The 24,617-nt window shown below is 36.8% G+C and overlaps 1 protein-coding gene across 2 annotated transcripts in view; it reads right to left on the bottom strand.

Annotated features, from left to right (window-relative positions):
• PAK5 (p21 (RAC1) activated kinase 5) overlaps window positions 1-12,495 on the bottom strand; it is a 190,803-nt gene extending 178,308 nt beyond the window's left edge. For both annotated transcript variants that reach the window (XM_021712764.1, XM_008058844.2), the window contains exon 1: window positions 12,343-12,495. The gene's annotated coding sequence lies outside the window, so the exon portion shown is untranslated. The remainder of the gene's footprint in view (window positions 1-12,342) is intronic.
• Window positions 12,496-24,617: the final 12,122 nt, after the last annotated feature.

The raw sequence follows: 24,617 nt of genomic DNA on the forward strand, positions 1-24,617 counted from the left end.
AACTCTGAATTAGGAACACATCCTTTAGGAAGGGTCACCACACCCTGCCCTGCATCCCTTATGCTTCAGCCAAATCTCAGGCCGCCGCAGTTCATGTCTTGTCAACTGCAATTGGTAACCACTATTTAAACATGTGTTTGAGATACAGAGTCCTGATCATATCACCAGTAGGGCTCAGGGTATGCTTCTGCTTCTTGGTTCTTTGGTCTTTATTACAGACTCTCCTTGAATTACTTTCTGCCCTAGGGAGCTGATGCCAAATAAAATAGACTGGGAGGTTCTGTTAGGTACTTTCCAATTGCTTCCCTTCGAGGCTGCACTTACCAGTTCTGGAGCATAAGAAACAATCTGTATGGAAACATCAATCTCTAGTATTAGAGCAACAGCCTTGGGTGCATATTTTCTTTCCCTAAGTCTATTCCTTTTGAACCTAGAGAGAAATATTAAGCTTGTGAGTGGAAAGAGATGGGCTACTCTGCTATGTTTCCTTTTTTTTTTTAATGTGCAGAGACTAGGAAGCTATAGGGAAGATATGGATCAGCATACATAGAAGCGCTCCACAAAGAGCCAATTCTTAATCAAGGTAGGTTTTACAAAAAACAAAAAAAACAAAAACACTCAACATTTTTATGATAGCTAAAGGAAATTTTAGCTCACAGGTGGGGTACCTTGAGGACTTGGAAAATGGTGGAATGCCATGTCACATGGGAAAACAAAATGCCTTCCCCTCTATACACATACACTTTCAATGAAGACATATCACTTGGTTAAGGATGGGAAGGCTTGACCTTCTGGAACCCAGTTCCCTCAGACCTATGGTAAACAGGGATACTTGAGAACTTTTTTTCTAGTCATCTAGTCATCCCTGAGTTTTTGAGTTTCATCACCAAAGATTAGATTTTGCATTTTTTTTTTTTTGTTAAGAATCAGGATCTCTCTCTGTTGCCTAGACTGGAGTACAATGACATGATTATAGCCCACTGTTACCTTGAACTTCTGGGCTTAAGCGATTTTCCTGCCCCAGCCTCCTGAGTAGCGGGGACTACAAGCATAATTTTACTATTATTTTGTATAGACAGGGTCTCACTGTGTTGCCCAGGCTGGTCTCAAACTTCTGGTCTCGAGCAAATCTTCTACCTCAGTCTGCCAAAGCACTGGGATTACAGGCTTGAGCCACCATGACTGCTCTAGTTTTGCCTGTTTTTGAACTCCATATAAGTAGAATCATATATACATACTTTTTTGTGCCTAGTCTCTTTTGATTAACATTATATAAAGTTTGTGATTTATCTATGTTATCCTGTGTATCAATAGTGTGTTCTTATTGTTGCACGATATTCCATTAAATAAATAAACCAAGATTAATTATTATTCTGGTTTATTTCTAGTTTTGGAATATGAATTCATCCATTATATGCTAATTTTTTAAATATACACCTGGGGGTTATTGCTGGGTCATAGGATAGGCCTCTGTGTAGCTTTAGTTGACAAAAGTATGCACTAGGCTGTTAAGTTAAACTAGGGGAAAAGATACCAAGCCAAAAAAAAAAAAAAAAAAAGCAATCAAAAGCAAAAATACCTTAAGATAGAAAAATTATTTCCCTTGACACAAAATAATCAAAGTGCCATGCTGATGGGATTTGCTTTTTGAAACTCTTCAATCACACATAGCCTGCTTATTTGAATTTGTCTGCAGGCTAAATTCAGCTTTTAGGTTGCCTACAAATGTATTTTGTTATGCTACAAAATTGAGTTCTTTGTTGTTTGCATACTTTTGGGTGTTTTCAAATGAACCAATGTTACAAATTAGGAGTTTTCATATCAGAAAGCCTCAGCTTTCAAGCTCTTTAAAAAAGTGGGAATATCTGGTAGAAGTGAGCTCACACTCCCACAAAGCAATTATAGACTGAATTAGGTAGGAGGCACTGCACTTAGACACACTCATGTTCCCCTCTTTACAAAGTTTCCACGCCTTCCTTGTGTTCTTTACCCTGCGTGTCTGTCAGCATGAGAACTTTGCCCCAGCCTTCAACTTGTCAGTCAAGTTCATTCACATTTCTCTCCATTGAAGCTGAGAGATTTGGCATTTTCAAAGATGAAAGTGTTCTGCATACTTAAAAATTTGTTTTTGTACACGTCATACTTTGAAATGTGTGAAAAAGTACTATATACTAGCCTGTTTCCAAGAAATGACTAACATGAGAGGGACAACTGAGTCCATGTTAAATGTGTGTGTGTTCAGTAAAGAAGAAGGAATTTATGGAGAGGAACCAGTTGAGCTTGCTTCTGGCTAGAGACACTTCACTCAGGATATATGCCCACAGACTGAGTCCTCTGATCAATACCTGTTAACCAAGTGAACAAGATACTGAGCAAGGGGTAAGAAAACCCCTCCGACCCATTCAATTAGACTTCCTGGACCAGACTCAATGCTATTATGATTGGTACACCGGGCAGTTACTAACTGCTTGTAATTATTTTTATGCAAATATATTAGTAGGGAGACAAAGTTATTTCATTTGTGTTAGTATGCAGTCTAGATAATTTAAAGGATTCTTATGCTAAAATACAAAAATATTGTAGATATATTTTTAAGAAGTGATAAATTTTGCTAGGCTCACAAGTTAGCAAATAAAATATCTGAGCTTTCTCCCATCCTCACTCACAGAAATAAATGACAGAGAAATGATATCAGAGAACATATAGGGAAACTAAATGAATGAAAAAGACTGGACAGCCCTAAGTGAACACGGCAATATCAAAATATCAACACTGATGTTAATACCAAACCTTGGGTCCTTGACAGTATAAGGCAGGAAACTAAGCCTGAGTGTCAGACCCTAGAGTGGAACCCTGGAAGAGGGCTAGGGTTGTCCACGACTACTGGAGGATGCAAAACAATACTACCCATAGGAAAACATTCCAAATACAAGCCCTATATTAATATCAATAACCAAATATTACTCATCCCACAGAGAAACACCAACAAGAGCAACAGTTGACAAAATAACGATTAACTAGTTTTCTGCACCCATTGTCCCTCATATGTTAGAAAAAGCAGGTAAATATGAAATAATCTTGTATAAAAACAATTAAAATGGAATAAAGATGAATATGAGCTGACCGTCACAATTCCTTTGCCAGTTCTGCGACTTAGATGTAGAAACCTAGAAAGAAACCATGATATACCATGGCTTATAAATTCTAGAGTTTTCCCCACTTATACAAATTACACAACAGCCGGACACAGATGCCTGTAATCCCAGCATTTTGGTAGGCTAAGGCTAGAGGATTGCCAGAGTCCAAGGACTCGAGACAAGCCTGGACAACTTGGCAAGACCTTGTCTCTACAATAAATAAAAAAATTAACCAGATGTGGTGGTGCATGCCTATAGTTCCAGGTACTTAGAAGGCTGAGGTGGAAGGGTTTCCTGGGTCCAGCAGGTCGAGGCTGTGGTGGCCATGAGCATGCCACTGAACTTCAGCCTGAGCAACAGAGTGTGACTCCTACTCAAAAAAATGAATAAATAAATAAAAACTGCCCAATATCTCAGTCAGTGGTCCAATTATTTTGCTTCCAAAGACTTCCAGGATCTCTTAGTCACTGTCAGATCCCTATGGTTCTAGGTACCCCAATCGACACTTTAACTTTACTTACTACTCATTATAGTAGTTAAGACTACCTTACCTCTAACAGTAAGCACTGCTTCTTGGCCTCTGTTATTCTGGACCCCACCAACCCAGCAACATTAGGAAAGTCAACTCCTTGACAGCTTCTCCAAACATCATTCCCAGCTCAGAGATGACAGGCTTCATAGATGGCAACCTTCTCAAAGTTGCCAGTACCCCTCACCAGAAAAATAATATAGTGTTTTGTGAGGGGAGTGCCTTCTGGGCCCTCTTAATTAGAAACAGAGTCAAGTGATAGGTTTGTAGATTATACCTAAAACCATTTTTAACATGCATTCTAACATCCTTTCTCCCTGAGCCATCTGACCTTTTATCAAGACTGTCAAAGAAGCTGTGGAATTTTCTTGTTTGCTACATGCTGTCATAGCAAACAGGGTTTGAAGAAACATCCCAGGAAATGATCAGGGTCAGCTCCACGTGTCCTTGATAAAAAGAATGAATCTTGAATTATGATTGTCTCTATATCAACAAATATGTCTTAATCCAGGGAGTATATATTACATCATCCCTCCATTCTAATATACTCAAGGTCCACTCCCACGTGGGCTTCCTTGGTTGGATGGCACATATTCGTCAAGTACTTCAATTTTTTAGTGGGTAGTCTATTTCTTCCTGGAGAAGGACTGATACTTCTCTGCTGAGGCTACACTCTAGCTATCAGAAGCAATGATGAGTAGCAGAGAAATAACTTAAGAAGAGCAATAACTATCTTATAAGGCATTTGCTTCAGGTGAGATTCTTGTACAGCCATTGAGCAAGGGAAGCTGTTCTTCTTTGTCAAAAGAGAAGGATTATGCTTATATTCTGGGATGGTTTAGGGGAATTCAGGGGCTCAAGGTCTTCAAGCTCATCCATCCAAATGAACTTGTACCAGATCTCAGCCTTTTGGTCACAGCCCTGAATTTGAAATAGGAGACCTTACAAAGCTGTGTATCCAGTCTCCTTTGTGGCTCTGCCATTCTTGCAGTCAGATCCTGGGCCTGGATTTCATCACAGTTTTCCCTGTAATGACCTGAGATAAGTCTTTTTTAAAGTAGCTACAGATGCCCTCTGGCTTTCAGATCATGGCTTATGTTGGCAATTAACCACCCTTAGTCTAGCATTTTCTTTTTTCAGGTCAAAAGTACCCATCTACTTCTTAATCCATAATTATCATTGCTCTAATGTTCACTTGTGTGCTGTAGTTACTAGGTGTCCTAACACCTGACCTTCCATCTACGCCTTATTCCAATTTACTATAGGTGAAAGCTTAAGTAATTGTGATGCTGCTGCCTGCCAGAGTTTATTTTCATCCCAATTTACTACTAAATATGTGATTCTTACTGCTTTCAGACAGGTCAGCAATCCAATTCCAAAATCCTATCCACAGGGCATCTTTTCTACATCTTCTTGTTTTTGCTCAATTTCTTTGGGACAATGACCCTGAGACAAGCATTAGTGATAAAGTTTTATTGGAATATGCAATCCGAAGGTAGGAGAAAGAAAAGAATAAGGCAGGGAAAGAGGGGCAGCAAGACAAACTGAAATGTTACTGTTCCGACCTCTGCCTTACCATGAACCATGAGGAAATATAGTTAATGGCCCAGCAAATGCATCTGCTACATGACATAGGATCCTTCTAAACATGCTGTACAGAGACATGAGACTGGAAAATCCCACTAGAGAGAGAGACATTGAGAAGGAATTTATCTGCCTTGTTCCCTCCTCTGTCTCATAAGAGAAAGATGCTAAGGATTTAGGTCAGTTGTTTTCAACCAGGTAGAATTTTGTCCCCTGGGGAAACATTTAGCTAGAGATTTCTATGTCTAGAGGTATTTTTAATTTTCACTACTAAGGGGTGCTATTGGCATCTGGAGGGTAATGACCAAGGATCCCACTAAACACGTTACAGTGCATGGTAACAGTGTACCCCAGCAAGAACCATTCAGTCCAAAATGTCATTAGTCTACTGGTGAGGGACCCTAATGTAAGTGCTAGTAAAACCAAGAGACTCCAAAGAGATGCATAAGAGGTCGGAAAAAACAACTCAACAGAAAAAAAGACGAAAGATAGGAAAGGCATTTCACAGAAGAGAAACACAAAGAAAAAATAAAATATGAAAAGATGCTGTGCCTCATTAGTAACTAGGGAAGTCAAATTATGGTAAGATTCCATTTCACACTCAATTGGTTGATAAAAATTAAGATATCGAGAATACCAAGCATGAAGAGAATGATGTTCAAAGAGAATTCAAACAAATTCTATTTGTTGGGAGAATAAATTGCTACTGCCTCTATGGGATAAGTTTAGTATTATGTAGTCAAATTGACATATACATGTTTAAGATGACCGGTTATACTATTTTGCATGAGACTGTCTTGGTTTTAGCACTGAAAATCTTACATCTTGGGAAGCCCCTAGTTCTAGGCAAAGTGAGATGCTCATCTTATGTATCTTATATCCTAGGAATCTACTATGTATGCAGTCCTGAAAAACTCTTGCACAAGCACCAAGAGATATGTAAAAAATGATCATAGTATCATTGTTCATGATAGCAGAAAATGGAAACAACAGGAAAGTCAATCTACAGAAGAACAGAAACATAAATGAATTGCAATATATTAAAACAATGTAATATTACTTGGCTGTGTAAATAAACTACAGCTACATGAACAAATCTTAGAAACATAGATATTGAATTAAAAGAAGGAATCTGTAGACTATATTAGTATGAGATTATTATCATGAAGTCCAAAAGGAAGCAAAACTTAATAATATATTGCTTAGGAATATGTGCATGTTTGACCCAAATAATTTTTTTTAAGCAAAAGAATGGTAGATGTAAATTTTGGGTAGTAGTTATCTCTGGAGAGGAGGTGGGGAGATAAAGTGGGGTGACTCCCTATTCCTCAAGAAAAAATTAACTAACTAATCCATTATTAGCTCTCTAGAGAGTATTTATTGGATTTTGGATCTTTGTTGTCAGTTTTTCCTGTTATTCATTTTCCTTTGGCTATGTTATTTTATGCTAATTTTATCTTTTTTTAATACATATTTTTTATTTCAAAATTGTGGGGTACAGCTAAGGGTTAGGTATACAAATATGCATTGTGCAGATACCCTTGTTGATGAGGTGTGCCCCCCACACTGTCCCCAGACAGATATTGACTACTGTTAATCCCACTTCCCTTCCCTCTTTAGGGAGGTCCAGCTAGCTCAGTTGGTAGAGCATGATACTCTTAATTTTATCTTTTAAAAAATCTTTTCTCACTTTTTAGAAATGGGGAGTAAATAATTACCAATATATTCAGGAAAGAGTAAGTGTGATGCATTTCCCAAGCCAACAAAGGTGGGTATTTTGGCCTCAGGTTCTCTCCATGCACGTGTCTTGCCAAAATTTATTTTCACAGTCAAGTTCCCATTCTGTCTCCAAGGAGCTTGAGATGCTAATTTCAGCCTGTTAAGCCTCACTGTAAAATTTGCTGCATCTGGTGACTTGGGAGAGCCACACTTAAAACACAGGCCCAGGAGAACCATGAAAGTAACTTTAAAAAGCCATAGAATAGGGCTACTATTTAATTTACACAATTCAGTCTCAAAGTGAAGAAATCCATGAATTGAAAATTACCATTTGACACACAAACCCCAACGGAAACACACACACATACACACACACACACACACACACACACACACACACACACACACACACCTCTATATAAATATATTCCTAACGTCAATGATCTTCATAGAGACCTGCCCCAGAAGCTCAGAATCTCAGTGAGAGTTTACAGCCTCAGCATTTCTGTTTGGTACCATAAGATAAACCCTTCGTTAGTTTCCACAAAAACCTGCTCTATGCTTAGCATGCTTACAAAAGGTGCACCCCAGAAAAAGTTTCTGCCATGCGATCTTCATCATTGTAATATCTCTCTGAAGTCATAAACCTAGTCATACGCTGAAAAGTTCTTTCTGTCGGGTTCACTTTCAACATCATCTTCAAGCACTCATCGAGTTATTTCCTCCTCCCTGTTTCTTTTTGGAAACAAAGCAAACAAAACAAATCCTATACATCCTTTCCTAAGAGACAATCTTACAATTCTGGTAACCGTAGTGCTAGACCAGTCTGTCCAGTCAACCATCCATTTTATCCATTGACCTAATTTTGCTCATCTGCTCATTTGGCTATCACTTTTTCATAAATATATTATTCGGTCTGCAAGTTAACTTTTATTTTCCCAAATTTTAACACATTTTATAGACTTCGGGTCTTTAATCTTCCTCTCTTTCCTTCACCATTAGATGCCTTCATTCCTAAGTAACTCGGCAGCATTATGGGGTACTATATTTCTCTATCTTTGAACATATATCATCCTCCTTGCCTTAAATTTTCTTCCTGGCTTATTTGGCTAGGAAATGCCTACTAACTCTATAAGGTTTCCTTCAGATGTTTTCTTCTTGGTAGATTGTTTGGAATTTAGGTCTTCCTCTTCCTAGGCCAATGTTTTTCTGCAATGTAACTTCAAAGTTCCTCTCTTCAAGAGGTGGAGTATTTCCACATCCCTTAAATCTAGGTTGGCCTATGATTTTCTTTGGCTCATGTAGTGCAGCAGACATGACTGTTTTGAGCCTTGAGAAGCTTTAAATACTTTCTCTCGAAGGAGTGATTCACATCACTCAGTCACCATTTTTAAGTCCTGGCTAGCCTGCTGGAGAACTGAGTTGCTGCAGCTACATCCAGTCAATCACCAGACATTTGAGTGAGGCTGTCTGAGACCATCTATCTCCCAGCCAACCTGTCAGCTGATTGTAGATGATAAGCAAACCTACCTGAGATTGGCCAAAGATCGGACGAAACCAGTAAAAGTCCCCAACTCAATCGCAGACTCATGAGCAATAATAAACACTAATTGTTTTAAGTCACTGCGTTTGGGGGTTACTTGTTACACAGCAACTAGTGAAACTCCCTTGATCCTATTCAATAGCTGCAACCTGCAACGTATTTCCATTATAGCTCTTATAACACTGTGTCTTTCTCCTCCACAAACCTAAAGTTCTTTGGGAACAGGGGCAATTTTTGTTTTGTATCTCAGAATCTAAACAGTGCCTGCCAACTTTTCAGTAGATGAATGTCAAAAATATCAATGAGTAATTAGTTGAATGTTGCCCAAGGGATGGTTTGGGAAGCAGACAAATGAGGACTTAAATCTCAATTCTATTTCCTGGTTTACTTTAGAGAATTTGGTTAATCCTTCTGAGTCTTATGTGCTCATCTGTAAAGACCAGAAAAACATATATGCTGCAGGATTGTGTAATTGTATATCTGTGTCTAACTATCTAAAATCACTACCATATTTTATATGTATATAATGTATACATATAAGTGGGTGTGTGTATGAATCTATATATCTACATCTCCTATCTGGCACAGAGTAAGTGTTCAACAAATAAATAAGAATTAAATGATAAAATGCATGTAAAGCATTTTATCTAGTATCTGGCTTATAGTTATTCAATATGTGATGGCACTATTAATATGATCATGATCACCACCACCATAATTGTTGTTGTCACTTCTTGTAACAGAAATTGCAGGTGCTCCATCCACAACCCCTTGGTATTCATCATGTTAGTACCTGTCGACCTGGCGGTGGCTTTCAATGGAAAACACCTGGAATACTTTCCCTGAGGGCTTCCTCGGGCTGCTAGAGTCTTCTCTTTCTACATGTATGGTAGGCCACAAAAGCCAGGGAGTTAACACTCCCCACTTCTACCCAGGCAGCAGTCTCCAGAAGGCAGATGGGAGAGGTGGCTAAAAACCCTAATTCCTCTACTCTTGGTTGGAATAAATCCAAGGTTTATTCTATGCTGTACACCAAAATTACCTAATGGAATTGTGCCTCTCTTGGTCATAAGCAGTGGTAAGTTGCTTTTTTGGTCTTCCTTCTTTTCTCTGTCTCACATCCCCACTACCCTAACAAAGGTGCATTGGCATCACCTCCCAAATAAACACTAATTTCCAAAATTTTTGTCTCACCATCTGCTTCTGGGAAAACCAACCTAAGATATAATTATTCTTTTCAGTTTATTTTAGCCTTATTACTTCAGAATCTAATCACTTCTTTCAGAAATTTTACTTCCATTTTAATGTTCTCTCTAGTTAGTCAAAAATTTGTATTTAGGCCAGTAAATGGCCAGACCAATCTCAGAATGTGGTGTATCAACTTAAGGTCATCTGTAATGTTTTCATCATAGCACAATTCTCTGAGAGTAGGGAATGGTTAATTTGCAGTTGGTCTTGGGCTCTGTACTTATCTTGATTGGATACCAGGAAGCATGGTATTGATTCTTGGCCTAGACAAAGGTAAAATGTACTAGCTAATGATTTATAATGTGCTGATAAAAGTTTAAAACTCCTCCACATATATCCTGTACCAGTTTGCCTATTCTATTTACTGAAACTGTATTAATTGATGGTTTGCAACTGTTTACCTTTTCACAAAGTCTGCTTTAAGCTACCTGAACTACAGGGTATAAAATACCCTTCAGGAAGTTTGGGCCTTGACTCCCCTGAGAACTTGTGGAGTAGTCTCATGAATCTTCTTAATTATTCAATACTATGTAATTGCTGCTCTGAGGCTGTTTTCTGATGACCAAAAACTTGAGAGAGATCTTGGGTGTAAGAAGGAAGAATTCCCATAACATAGATGTTTAGAACCATTTCAGTTATGAGTATTGAAAAGTGAGACTCTGCACTTCGCTGAAACCTTAAAATATTGTTCAGCAGAGGTATCATGAATAACTCTTCCAAACACAGACTTTGGGGTCGTCACACCCCAATAATGGCTGTGGCTATTGGCTTCTTGAAAATTGAACCTATCTGCCAAGATCTTTGCATGCATTTCTTATCTTTCCTCCCCTGTGGGCTTTACATAATGATTAAACACTCCAAGACATGAACCTCTCACTGCACAGAGCATAAATTTCTCTGGGAAATGCCGCTTAAATCCATATATTTTTGACTTTTAAAAACACTAATTTTAAGTTGGATCTTTGTTTTCTCCTCAATGTTTTATTCCAATGTTTCATCTAGGAATAATCCAGTATAAAAATTTTAGTCTTGAAGTCATGTTTTGACTGACTGAAGCCACTAGTCCTTAAAAAACTCATGCTTCTCATCTAGAGGGGAAACTTTCACACAGTCTGCCTCTCAGTGGTTTGAGCAATAATGTTCTCAGAAATCAGGAGTCATGCAGAAAGGAGTTGCAAATATATCTGGAAGGCTCAAGTCTCCAAGTGTTACAAGATAACCCAGCTAGAATATGAGATTTCAGGGGAGAATTTTATTTCTTTTCACAATTTGACATCAGCTCCCTAAGAGTTTCAGAAGCAGGCCACAAACATATATATCATAGGTAGTTCTCCGCAACAGTTAAATAAACTACAATCTGACTATAGTGTGTTAAAACACAAATGGGCAGCATATTTTATATATAGAAATTAGAATTATGTTTAGAGATTCATAAAGAACATCAGTGGTCATCTATGCTTTGAAGAAGATCCAAAATATCTTTTGAGATTCCCGCATCTACTAGTTAGCTATAATAAGGCAAAATGTCCTTTTAAAAATATAAATTCTGTCAGGTGTGGTGGCTCATGCCTATAATCTCAGCAATTTGGGAGGCTGAGATGAGAGGATTTCCTGAGCCCAGGGGTTCAAGACCAGCCTGGGCAATTTGGCAAGATGTTGTCTCTACAATAAATAAAAAAAATAAGCTGGGCAAGGTGGCACATGCCTGTGGTTCTGGTTACTTGGAAGGCGGAGGTGGAAGGATCACCTGAGCCCAGGAGGTTGAGGCTACAGTGGTCCTGATCATGCCACTTCAATCCATCCTGGGTGACACAGTAAGGCTGTGAATCAAAATAAATAATAATAATAATAATAATACACAATTTTCACTCTTCTGTTAATGACTCTCCAGTGACTTCCATTTCCATTGGAATAAAATCAAGAGAATTTTCCACATCTAAAAGGCTCTCCAACTCCATTTTCTATGCCATGCTCCTCTGAATCCCCTCTCTTAAAGCATTTCAGGTCTGTTCTCTGAGGCTTGAACACAACCACGTGGATCCAGGCTTGTAGCACATGAAAGGTACTATCTTCAAACCCTATGTGGTTAGCTCTTTTCCATCACTCAAATCTCAACTCAAATGCTCTGAGTAGTCAACTCTGCCACTAAAGGGGGTTTCAGGAGTGGAAAACAGTGCGCTCTCACCCATGTAAGAGATGCTGGTGAGTTGGCTTAGGGGTGTGGCATTGGAGATGGATAGATTTAAAAGATATTTTGGATCTGCTTCAGACACCCAAAGTAAAGTACCCCTCAGTCACTACTTTCTCATTAACCTGCTTACCATGTTCATAAACATTATCAGTGGCTGCCAATTTCCCTTCCATGTATTTACCTACCTACACTTTTCACTAGACTGTCAGCTCCCACGAGGCCACACACTTGCCTTTTCAGTTCCTAGTGCCTAGAACAGTTTTCAGGCCTGTAGAAATCCACCCAATGGACATTGGTTGAATAAATAGATGCACATTTCTGCTCTTTTAATATTGTGTAATTTAAAATAAAATGTAAAAGGGCAAAACCATATTGTAATTTATTCCCCTACCTTTTTGTGATGGCTGTAGATGAATTAAAGACTCCAGAGGAGTGTGGCTATTTCTATTCTGCAACTTTTCGCTGGTGTTCTTCAGTCCTCTTCATTTTTCTTCAGTGCTCATTTTGGCAAGAGGTAGAAGCATTTCACCACAGTGTATTTCTGTAACAACATGGTACCAACATGACTCAGAACCCCACCAACATTATGCTCAGTTAAAAAATAAATAGATAAACTCCTTTACTTTACACTCTCCTACTTGCAGTACATCCTTTCTTTGTTGTTCCTGTCTCTTGCAGGCATACAACTACGGCTCTGCACATCATCACCTGAACACCTTTATGTAGTGTTAGGCTCCCTTTCATGGGTGACCTGCATCTTTACCACAGCATTTTCTCTACTCCATATCACCATTCCATTATGAAAGCATCTCTCCAATAGATAGTGAACTTTGTGACTGCAGAAACTATACCTTTGGTCTCTGAATCTCTAGGGCCTATCCCACTAACTGGTAATTGTATATTTTTAATGCAGTCAGTTCTCGATATCTGCAGTAGTTATGATTTATGAAGTCATTTCAAACACTGAACTAGCAAATCTAAAGCACCACTCCTAGGGAAAGTAGAGAGTTAGGTGTCTGAAAGTCTTTGGTCTCAATGTTTTTGTCAAACAATAAACACATAATTTTGTTTTATGTGTATTTCTGCTTAAAGACAACTTATTTGATATATATTGGTGATTCATGAAGACGGAACTCTCAGCCAACAGTAATGTCATTTATTCCTAAACAAAGCTTTTCTAACACAGATGTTTTCTCCATAGGGACATAACAGTCTTCTTGTGCTTGGGAATACTTGACAGCATCCCAGCACTATAATAAGGGGGCATTCCAAACAGCAAGATCACAAATATTAAGCATAAAAATGTAAAGGACATGAGATGAATTTACAAATATGCAACTACAAATAACGAGGACTGATTGTATATACATTGGCTGAGCCAAGATTATATATCAATCGTACAAGTTTCTCACCTTGCTTATGGTTCAGCACAGCACTGCCATTTAAATAAATAAATAATAAATGCTACAGGTAGCATAGGAAGGAATTAAATACAGATTTCATATTCTTCATAAAAGATCTAGGAACTGAAAGCAATATTTTTCTTTTATCCTATCAGAAAGATAAACTCCAGCAATCCCCATCCAGTCACTAATGACATTCATCATAGAAAAAGAAAAAAAAATCTAAAATTCAAAACCTAAAATTTCTAAACCACAAAAGAAACCAAATAGCTAAAGCAATCTTGAGCAAAAAGAACAAAGCCAGAATCATCACACTACCTGATTTCAAATTATACTACAAAGCTATAGCCCAAAATAGTATGGTACTGGCATACAAACAGACATGCAAACCAATGGAACAGAAGAGAGAAAACAGAAATAATTCCATGCATTTATAGCCAACTCATTTTCTGAAAAAGTCACCAAGAGCATACATCAGGGAAAAGACAGTCTCTTTAATAAATGGTGCTGGTAAAACTGGATATCCATATGTAGAAGAATGTAACTAGACACTTATATCTCACTACTTATAAAAATTATCCCAAAATGGACTAAAGACTTACATGTAAGACTTGAAACTCTGAATCTACTAGGAGAAAGCACTATAGGACATTAGTGTAGGCAAAGATAGTTGGGATAAGACCTCAAAAGCACAAGCAACAAAAGCAAAAATAGACAAATGGGACTATATCAAGTTTAAAAGCTTCTGCACTGCAAAGAAAACAGTTAACAAAGTGAAGAGACAACTTACGGGATGGAAGAAAATATTTGCTAACTATTCACTAAGTGAATAATAACCAGATTATATAAAAACTCAAACAACTCAATAATAAGAAAAAAAAGCCATTTAGAAATGGGCAAAAGACCTGAACAGACATTCCTCAAAAGAAGACATGCAAATGGCCAATAGGTATGTGAAAAATGCTCAACATCACCAAACATCAGGGAAATGCAAATTAAAACCACAATGAGATATCATCTCACCTTAGTTAGGATGGCTATTATCAGAAAGATAAGAGATAATTGCTGATGAGGATAGAGAAAGAGGAATGCTTGTACATTGTTGATGAGAATAGAAAGTAGTACAGCCATTATGAAAAACAGGATTCAGGGTCCTCAAAAAACTAAAAATAGAACTACCACATGATCCAGCAATCCTACTGCTGGGTATATAACTAAAAGGAAGTAAATCAATATATTGAAAAGATATCTGAACCCATATGTTTATTGCAACACTATTCACAATAGCCAAGATATGGAGTCAACCTAAGTATCCATCAATGAATGAATGAATAAAACACATATGCTATATATACACAATAGAATATTATTCGGTCATACAAAAGAATAAAAGCCTGTCATTTGCAGTAACATGGATGGAACTGGAGGCCAGTAAGTTAAGTGATACAAGCCAGGCACAGAAAGGCAAATGCCACATATTTTCAACCCTATGTGGTAGCAAATAAACAGTGGTTCTCATGGAGACAGAGAATAAATAGTGGTTACCAGAGACTGAGAAGGGAAGGGGGAAAATGAAAAGAAGTTGGTTAATGGATACACAAATACTAGAGAGGAGAAATGCGTTCTAGTATTCAATAGTACAGCAGAGGAATTATAGTTAATAATAATTTATTGTATATTTCAAAATAAGTAGAAGAGAAGAATTGTAATGCTACTAATACAAAGAAAAAATAAATATTTGAGGTGATATCTCATTTACCCTGACTCAACATTACACATTGCATATATGTATCAAAATATCACATGTATACCCAAAATATGTATACATATGATATATCAATTAAAAAGAAAAATTCTAAAGCCCAGGTCTTTTATTTTGCCTGACATTAATCATTGCACATCCAATTTTGAGACAAGTTCAAAAAAAATCCCTGAAAATAATTATAGGTTGATAGTTCACCTTGTTTGTTACCGGTCAACCTAAACTCCCAGAACACTGCTCTATTTTTCTCCTTGAGTAAGAAAAAGAAATGCCTGTTTTTATTTCATTATATGCACCAGTTAACTGTAGGCACATGATGTACATACTTAGCAGACTTGCATTTTCTGTAAAAATGCCAGTACTTAGTGATGTAAACCAAAGGAATCACACTTTGACTATCTCCTTCCTAGGGCATTTGAAAAATGCTTAAGACCCTTTCAGAATTATGACTTATGCTTTAAAGCTGTTGTGAAGATCTTCCAATTAAGTTTACTTCTCAGTATTTTAACATGGCTAAATTTAACATTGATTTATTTGTAGTTCATGGAAAGTAATTTGTTATAAAAATTATCTTCTCAAAAGCATGCTTTATATTTTAAATGATCATTGCTAAGATCAGCAGAACTTGCTAAAAAACAATACCTTACACGGGTAACAAGAAATCTGAGAAAGATTGTTCTGAAAGTTACTCTTAATTTAGTTCCAAATTGGTTAAAATACAAGTAGACATCATTTCTTTTCAGAGGTTGGGATATGATACTCTCTTCAAATATTCTAGAGTAACGGACGACAAATCCCCTGTCATGGAATGCAGTTTTAGGACTGACATAATCATATGGGTCTACTGCATAACAATAAGGTAACTCAGTGTATTTTACAAAAATAATACCTTGATCTAGGAAAAGAAAACTAATTAAATGTATCTTTTTAAAATTTGTGTACTTTATTGGTTCCATTACATTAAATATTCTACATCATTAATCATTTTTGCTTTGGGTTTACTTTCTAAGAATTAGTGTTACTTTAAATTTTCTACTTATATTACAAAAAACAAATTAATCCAAGAAATATTAGCTATGATAACCTTATTTTAATACATGCCAAAATCATCACTAAACTCTCCTCTCACATTTCTTTCTCTTTAAACCTGCCATCAAGAAAACTTCATCTAGCTGGGCTCGGTGGCTCAGCCTATAATCCCACGCCTTTGGGAGGCTGAGGTGAGTGGATTGCCTGAGCCCGCGGGTTCGAGACCCACCTGGGCAGCGAGACCTCATCTCTACAATAAATCAAAAAATCAGCCGGGCGTGGTAGCGCATGCCTGTAATTCTGGCTACTTGGAAGGCTGAGGCGGAAGGATCGCCGGAGCCCAGTAGGTCGAGGCTGCAGTGGCCGGGAGTCTGGGCGACAGACTGAGACTCCAACTCAAAAACAAACAAACAAACAAAAAAAGAAACCTTCATCTATATAATTCTGCTAAAGTCATGTTACCACTACTGACTTTAAAAAAGCAATCTGAATGTTCAGTAGACTATGTTCAGATAACAGCTACACAATGTTGAACTTGTTGATAATGTGCATCTTAATAGGAAGTACTGATACTAATTAAATTTAATGTTTGCATTTGTAACCTTCAAGAGGAAGGAGATGGCTTTGTATGGAAAGATTGCTCAGTCGTGTACTAGCTGCATCATCTGAGGCAATTCATGATTCCCTGAGATTATTTACTCATCTGAAAAACGGAGATGAACACCATTTTCTATAATATGGAGTGGTCTTAAAGATTAAAAAAAGGCTTATGTAAAATAACTGATCAATTATGAATAGTAAAACATATTAGCTCTCGTTTTTTACTAAGTACACAAACCAGATACTATTTTAGTCATTAAATTTAACTCTTAGAGTTAAAAAACAGTGGCCTGTATCAGTGAATATTGTGAAACAACAACAAAAAACAAAAGCAAAAAAAACCCAAATACAAAATATTTTAGTTCCCCCACATTCTGACTTACAAATAAGGTAAGCATCTTTACTTGTGTGTGTGTGTGTGTGTGTGTGTGTGTGTGTGTGTGTGTGTGTGTGTGTGTGTGTGTGTGAGAGAGAGAGAGAGAGAGAGAGAGAGAGAGAGAGAGAGAGAGAGAGAAATGAGGCCGGGTACATATAATACAGCACATTGGGAGGCGGAGATGAGGGGATTGTTTGAGCCCAGGAGTTGGAGACCAGTCTAGGCAACATAGTGAGATATTGTCTCTACAAAAAAAATTAGAGAATTAGCTAGGTATGCATCTGCAGTTCCAGTTACTCAGGAGGTTGAAGTTGAAGGATCATCTAAGGGATCACTTGAGGCTGCGGTGAGCTATGATCCTGTGATCATGCCACTGCACTCCAGTTTGGGTTCAGAAAGAGATACTGACTCAAAGAGAGAGAGAGAGAGAGAGAGAAACGTAGAGAGAGCTAGAGAGCGAATGCAAGAGCTATACTCATCAGAGAAGCATAACAAAATTTTTACATATGTTTCTGTCATTTTGTACATCTCATTTACATAGATTCTTTGGTAATTTGACCCAACTATTGGAGATGTTGACCATCAGGTGCTCATTCATTGTACACATTCCAGAAATATAAAACTGCTTTATGAATGGCACCTGATCTGAGATATGGATACATTATTAGGCTTTATTGGTAAATTACTAAAAAATTATATTGTATGTAAAACAGAAGGAAAACTTACTATCAACTATATTGTACAAACAGTTCTAGTCCCTGCATGCTTTTTGGACCCTTCTCACATTTAAGGATGGCAGCACTTACGCAAATACATTTTTAAGTAGTTTAGAGGGAAGATGACATGGGTTCCATCAGCTCTGCAATCTTAGAGGGTTTGCTGAATTATTTACCCTTTCCTCTACTTCTCTGTGGACCCAGAGATGCAAATTTGTGAATGGTAGGTTTGATATGTGGTCTCTGCCATTATGTTAGTAAAACAGGACTTCCTTCCACCCCCAAGAGAATTGGCCTAGGACCTTGGCCTCATTAATATTAAGCTCTGGCCAAATAAACTCCAATGGGTTCTGAAATCATGAAAAATGCTAAATTCTATTAGGTTGAAATCTTTCAACAACTCTGAGGCATTGGGTTAAGTGAATAAAAAAATTATATTAAGAAAACCCAACTTATAACTTGTTTTTTTAACCTATTGTTTTTATTAAGATAGAACCTTTCTGGAAAAAATGAATATAGATCACCCTTCTTGAAAATATATCTTCCCCACTTCCACTTAAAATCGCTTTTTTTTATACTTTATAACGTGGGTAATTTAAGCTAGATGTTGTACTTTAAGCTAGATGATGCACTCCTTTTCTAAATGGTAAACTCCAGATACACAAAAGGGTTTCATTACCAGGTTTGACACTTAAAAGCCAAGCAGAAAACCAGTTGACAAAGACAGTTTAATATAACTGAGGATTTGAAAACATCACATTTGTTTCTTGCTACTCATCTCCCACCTGTGATCTCTGTCTCAATATACAATAAAATATTTATAGCTAGAGTCAACATTCTTTCCTTTCTTCACTGTTGGAATAAAGCATGTTCTGCTTCCTTAGGATAAAGCAATATAATGGAAACACTAAAAATTTTAATAAATAACGTTGGTGAAATAAAAAACATAATCCACTGAAAAATGAATTTTTTTTATTCAAAGCAAGAAAACTGTGACACACAGGAATGCATTTTTGTAGCAATTATTTATGCACTTGTTGATTGCAGGAAATCCTCCCTAGAGAAGGTTCTCAGAGTCCACAGAACTACACGCTCTTAGGAGATTTCCTCACATTCGGACTGAGTGCCATTTTGGGGATGGGGGGATAATAATAAAATTCAGTTTTCAAAAACATTCTTACAATTTCTAATAGGAAAATATTCTGTTTGAGTTTCTAGCCCCTATCTATGAGAGCTTTCCCCTGAGTTAATGGAAGGATTGAGCTTTATAGGGCTCTGAACTATAACATTCTCGTGTTGATGCTCTTTTCATCTGGAAGAGGAGTTTACAGTGTGTTGGCTTTTATTTTAGGAGGAACTATTCTTTATACTGAAAAGTCAAGTGAAAAATTAAGTTTATTTGTTTTCTGGTCCAAAAGAAAAAGCACTTAAAGCTTTTACTTACTATGTGTCCCAGATTCTAGCCCCATTATACTTGGTTTTTAAACTCAGCTGTTCTATATCTGGGCTACTTCATCCTAAATCCAAGATAATAACAGCATGCACTCATACTACAGCACCTACTCACACAATTTTCAGAGGATTAAATAAGATGATATATGTGTCAAAACTTTGGATACCCTAAGGTACCATATATTAGGCTTAGAAAAGTTATTTTAATTTCTAAGTGTTTGAGTTATACAGAAATTAAATTTAATCTGATACTGAAAATAGTAAAAGATAACAGCTTAAAATTTGATTATAATGTCTCTGAAGTATGTGGATTCTCTAACCTCCCTTCAATGAATCTGTACCTGCCTAAGCTGATCCTGCTGAGCTGAGATTTTCTAAGACAAAAGATGAGATGCGAGAATGGTGGTGAGAGAGGTGGAGAGAGATAAATGTATGACCGTGGAATCACTTTTTTAATAATCACTTCTCTCTAGAGCATAGATTTTTAACTGGAGTACTAACTATCCATCCCTAGGGTTTCATGAATTTGGATGGAAAAATTAAATTTTTATTTTCATTAGTCGTTAACAGGCAACAAATCCCAGTTATATCAGAAGAAATTGTGGTCAAGAAAACACAAACCTTTTTATATCACATTACGAGGGCTACAGACACATTGAAATATCATTTGTACTTTGAATCTATAGCAGTTATTAGACATGCCATTAAGTTCTTATTATATTGCAAAGTCACAAAATACATATCACCACAACACTCACTGATTGTATTTAATGTTTTAGTAACTCTATAGCAATGTGATTGGCTTTTTAAAATATGGATTTTATTTTATACATTTTAAAACAATTTATATTTTATTTATGTTTTATGTTGTCATTGTGGAAACAGCAATTCCACAGGTAGGTATATACCTAAAAGAAGTGAAAACAAGTATTTAAACAAATCCTAGGACACGAATGTTCACCGCAGCACTACTCATAATGGTCAAAACATACAAGCAACCCAAATGTCCATCAACAGGTGAATGGCTAAGCAAATTGTCCATTCAGTGGAATATTATTTAGACACAAAAAGGAATAATGTACTTACACATGCTACTATGTAGATGAACCTCAAAAACATGCTAGAGAGAGAGGATGGCACACATAGAAAGCCACATATTATATGACTGTACTTATATGAAATATCCAGAATGGGTAAATCCATAGACACGGAAAGCAGATTGATGGTTACCTGAGGCCTGGGAAACAGGGAAATGAGGAGCAGCTGCTTAATGGTCGCAAGGTTATATTTTGGAGTGAAGGAAATGTTTCAGAATTAGATAAAGGTGGTAGTTGCACAATTTTATGAATATTCACTTTGGTTAATTTTATGTTATTTAAATTTCATCTTAATAAATATACAAAAGAGAGCATGTTAAAACTTGGGCCCTGGTCTTCCTGAGACTACCAAAGACATCCATGACACAATAAAAGGATTAAACCTACCATCTAAAGGGTTTCCCACTCTTACACAGGCTCCTCTTCTCTTGGCTCAGGACCTGGACTTGACATTATTCAACAGTTATCCAAATTTTCCTAGCATGCCAAAATGTCTGCTGAGGCCTGAGGTTAAAGTTAGGAGCAAGAAGGTAGCCAAGGAGTACAAAGCTTGCTGTCAAAACAATTCACATTTTTCTGCATGTATTTTTCATTTAGAGATATAGCCCAGTCAAAAGCATGACTAGAAACTTGCCAGGGAAATGTGATATTTAGTGATCACAACAAACTACATACTTTGACCAGAAGCAGTAGACATTACTTTTTCAGTGGAAAAATTCTCCTGTGCTATCACTTCTCCCACATACCATGGAACCTACTGGGGGAATATTCTCATCCTAGGTGTAACACTTCTAGAACTTTATTCTACTTCCCTTTAGTTTATTTTTTTTAATTCAACAATTATACATTTTAATACCCAGTAGTAACATGTACTATAAAAAAAGAGAAGTTGCTCTGGAATGAGTGACATGAACTCACTGGGAAAAGTCAAAAAGGAGACACTTAAGAAATGGTAGCATTTGAGGAGAAACTTGAATGAAATATGTGAGTGAGTTGTATAGACAGCAAGACCACCAGTAATTCAGGCTAGGTGGAAATAGCATATACAAATGTCCTGAATTCATGAATGTTTACAGAGCAACACTGAAGGTATGTTTGGCTGAGTCATTGGTGGAAAACGTGGTATAAAAACAAGGCAGGGTAAGTAGCCACTGACTAGATCATGCATGATTTTCAGTAAGTATTTTGGATTTTATTATAATGTTAATGGGGACACCATTGGAGAACTTTGAGCAGAAGGTGCATGAACTAATTTACATTTTAAAAGTTTTCATAGGAGTGGGGAAATACTGCAGGAGAGTACAATTAACATCAGGGATATAGTTAAGGGGTTATTTAGGGTGCACAGACAAAGGATGACAGCAGTTTGAATAAGCATGGTGGTAGTGGAGATGGTGAGATTTGGACCAATACTTAGAAAGCACAAATAACTCTCTGGTGGGTTGGCTATAGGTGTGAAAGAAGGTGTTCTGACCTCAGGAGCAGGGTAGACAGAAGTATCAGCTATTGAACTAGCACAGCTGGAGAGAAATAGATTGAAATATGTTAGGAAAACCAAGGGTTCAGTTTGGTACACTGTGATAGATTACCAAAAAAAAAAAAAGGTCCCAGTTCTTTAGCTTTCACTGTGTACATGCTTTTAACTTTGCAGGTCACTTTTTCTCTGATTACAGACTTGGCCATACAACATGATTTGGCCCATCTGACAATACTAATGTCCCCATCTTTTCAAGTGCTTGTGCATTTCAACTTGTTCTTGCACCTCTGCCATCATCAGGAAAGCATGTCCAGGCTAGCAGATGCAGAATGAGGGACATAAGGAGAGAAATCATGTGGCCCTGGTCACCACAGCCAAAAGCATTCTAGGTTGGAGAACAGTCACCCGACAAGTGTGTGCAAACCCAGTCAAGTCAACTGAGCTATCTACTCAACTCACTGCAATCGACTGAAGATGAATGAGCAAGCCCAGTGTAGATCAACTGAACCTTGCAAAACTGTGAGCTAAACAAATGTATAAATAAATGTATGGCTGGTTTTTAACAGCATGTTTGTGGCAATAGGTACCCGACATGGAAATTTTTCTCTTCACCCAAATATGAGTAATACAGTGACAACTTGTGCCAGCCAATCTTGAGCTGTGGGTGATAGATGACGGCTCTTACATTCTAGGCTGTTTGTGTGCTTCACAAATGTAGTAGGAAATTAGTGACAGAAACTGAACTGTAAATGAATGAATAGAATAAACCACAAAATCCAGGGTTTTTTCTTCCATGGCCCCATTCCAGAAAAGGCATAGCCTTGTTGATTAAAACAAAATTAACTGTAGTTTAGGAAGGCATATTTATGATTTTGGTACTGAACTATGATATTTTTAAGGATTATTGTGAAATCTGAGAAACTTTCAAGTGTGAGGTTTCAGGGCACTTCAACCTGTCTTAAATTGCAAGCATTTAGCTGCTAATTTGTCATCAAGGTCCTCTTTGACTTGACCTCAAAGTCAAAGGTTCAAGGCCACTCACTTGCTCATGGACACCAAGGACTTGGGAAGAGGCTTAGTAGCATGTTTGCATGGTCACATATTTTTGTAAAATATTTAAAAGTAACAATAACTGGTTAAGACAACCATTCTAAGTAGTGTCTTCTAACTTCCTATATCACGTTTCTCTACGTGTTACATGGAGTTGGCCTAGCTATGGTTACTTGGGGGCTCCCACTAAAGGTGAAGTTGAATTGGGTATTCTTTTGATATGTAATTAGTGTGATCTATTTATGTGTCTTGCATTCAGTTTCCATTATAGCTCAGTTTTTGCTAGTTACCCCACATAGAAATGGCTTACAGGTGTTTTCTAACACCTCCGTGTACTAAGTCATGCAGCATCATGACACAAAGATGCAGAGCCTAAGGGCATATTCCAATATAAGTGTGTCCTACACACTAGATAGATGTCCTTGGAAGAAGCCTACCTTTTAAACAGCTTTGTAAGTCCTGCAACATGAGTATAAAAACATGTTAAGGACAGCCACAGTGTCTCAGGCCTATAATCCCAGCACTTTGAGAGGCTAAGGAGGAAGGATCCCCTGAGTCCAGGAGGTTGAGGCTGTGGTAAGCCATGATCATGCCATTGCACTCCAGTCTGGGCAACAGAGTGAGATTATGACTCAAATAAATATGTGTATATATATATATATATTTGTAAATGTATATGTATATATAGGATGATAACATGTATTTGCAAAGATGCACAAAAATTTTGTTTAGAAAACTGACAAGGTTTGAACATACCATTTAATTGCAATATGCAAACTTGTTTTAAAGGTAACTTTAAAACAAGTTATAAATTAAATATTCCTGCTCTGATTGTAGCAAATAAGATTGTATCTTTTTTGGTTATCTTCACATTTATTTATTAAATAATACAGGAAAAGCTAAGAAAAAGTTGATAAAATAGGAAAAAACAGTTAAAATGTTTAAGTCTGATATAGAGAAGCTACTTGTACCAAAAATAGTTTTCAAGTCACATCAAAAGCAATGATTCATTAGAAGGAAAATTGGGAATAGAATTTTGAATAGAAGTAATGAGTTGGTTCTTATTTGACAAATTCAATTAATTAGAAAGAGTTACTCATATGAATATTTAAATTCTCACTTTGATACAAAATACTGACAAGTATGAAGATAAAACCCATTGTAGTCATACCAAGGAAGACATTGACAAGCAACGAATGATGTGGTCCACTGGTTTAAAGAGTATTAAAATTAGTCACTGTACAAGCAAAATTCAAATGCACTGAAATGAGCTAGAGGTTTTCCAAAATTTGATAATTTTTAAAAAGTGTATAAGCCATTACTGATAACAAGTCATGCCATCAAAATTAACTTTTCTAAATCTCAGTAATAAAAATAAAATTCAACCTGATATCCTAGAGGAAAGACTGTATTATATTTCTATTTCCTCTACAGAAGTAGGTTTCAAATAAATTTTCATATTTAATAGTAGAGACAGAATTAAAGCTTTTACAAAAAAAATGTCAGGGTCAAGGTGTTATAGAAGTGGAATAGCAGTTTATTAATAAAACATATGTTGTCTTTTTGATATTGTGATGCTTGCATTGTAAGATTTTTAACTTACTAATTTGTTGAGAATTATTTTCTCATTCTAAATATTCACATTCCTACCTGTTTGTATCCACAGGAACAACTTCTATACTAATGTTTCTTTAGGTTTATGGA

Source organism: Carlito syrichta, unplaced genomic scaffold (assembly GCF_000164805.1).
Source record: "Carlito syrichta isolate Samal-C Ts95f unplaced genomic scaffold, Tarsius_syrichta-2.0.1 Scaffold303642, whole genome shotgun sequence".
Classification (NCBI taxonomy): domain Eukaryota; kingdom Metazoa; phylum Chordata; class Mammalia; order Primates; family Tarsiidae; genus Carlito; species Carlito syrichta.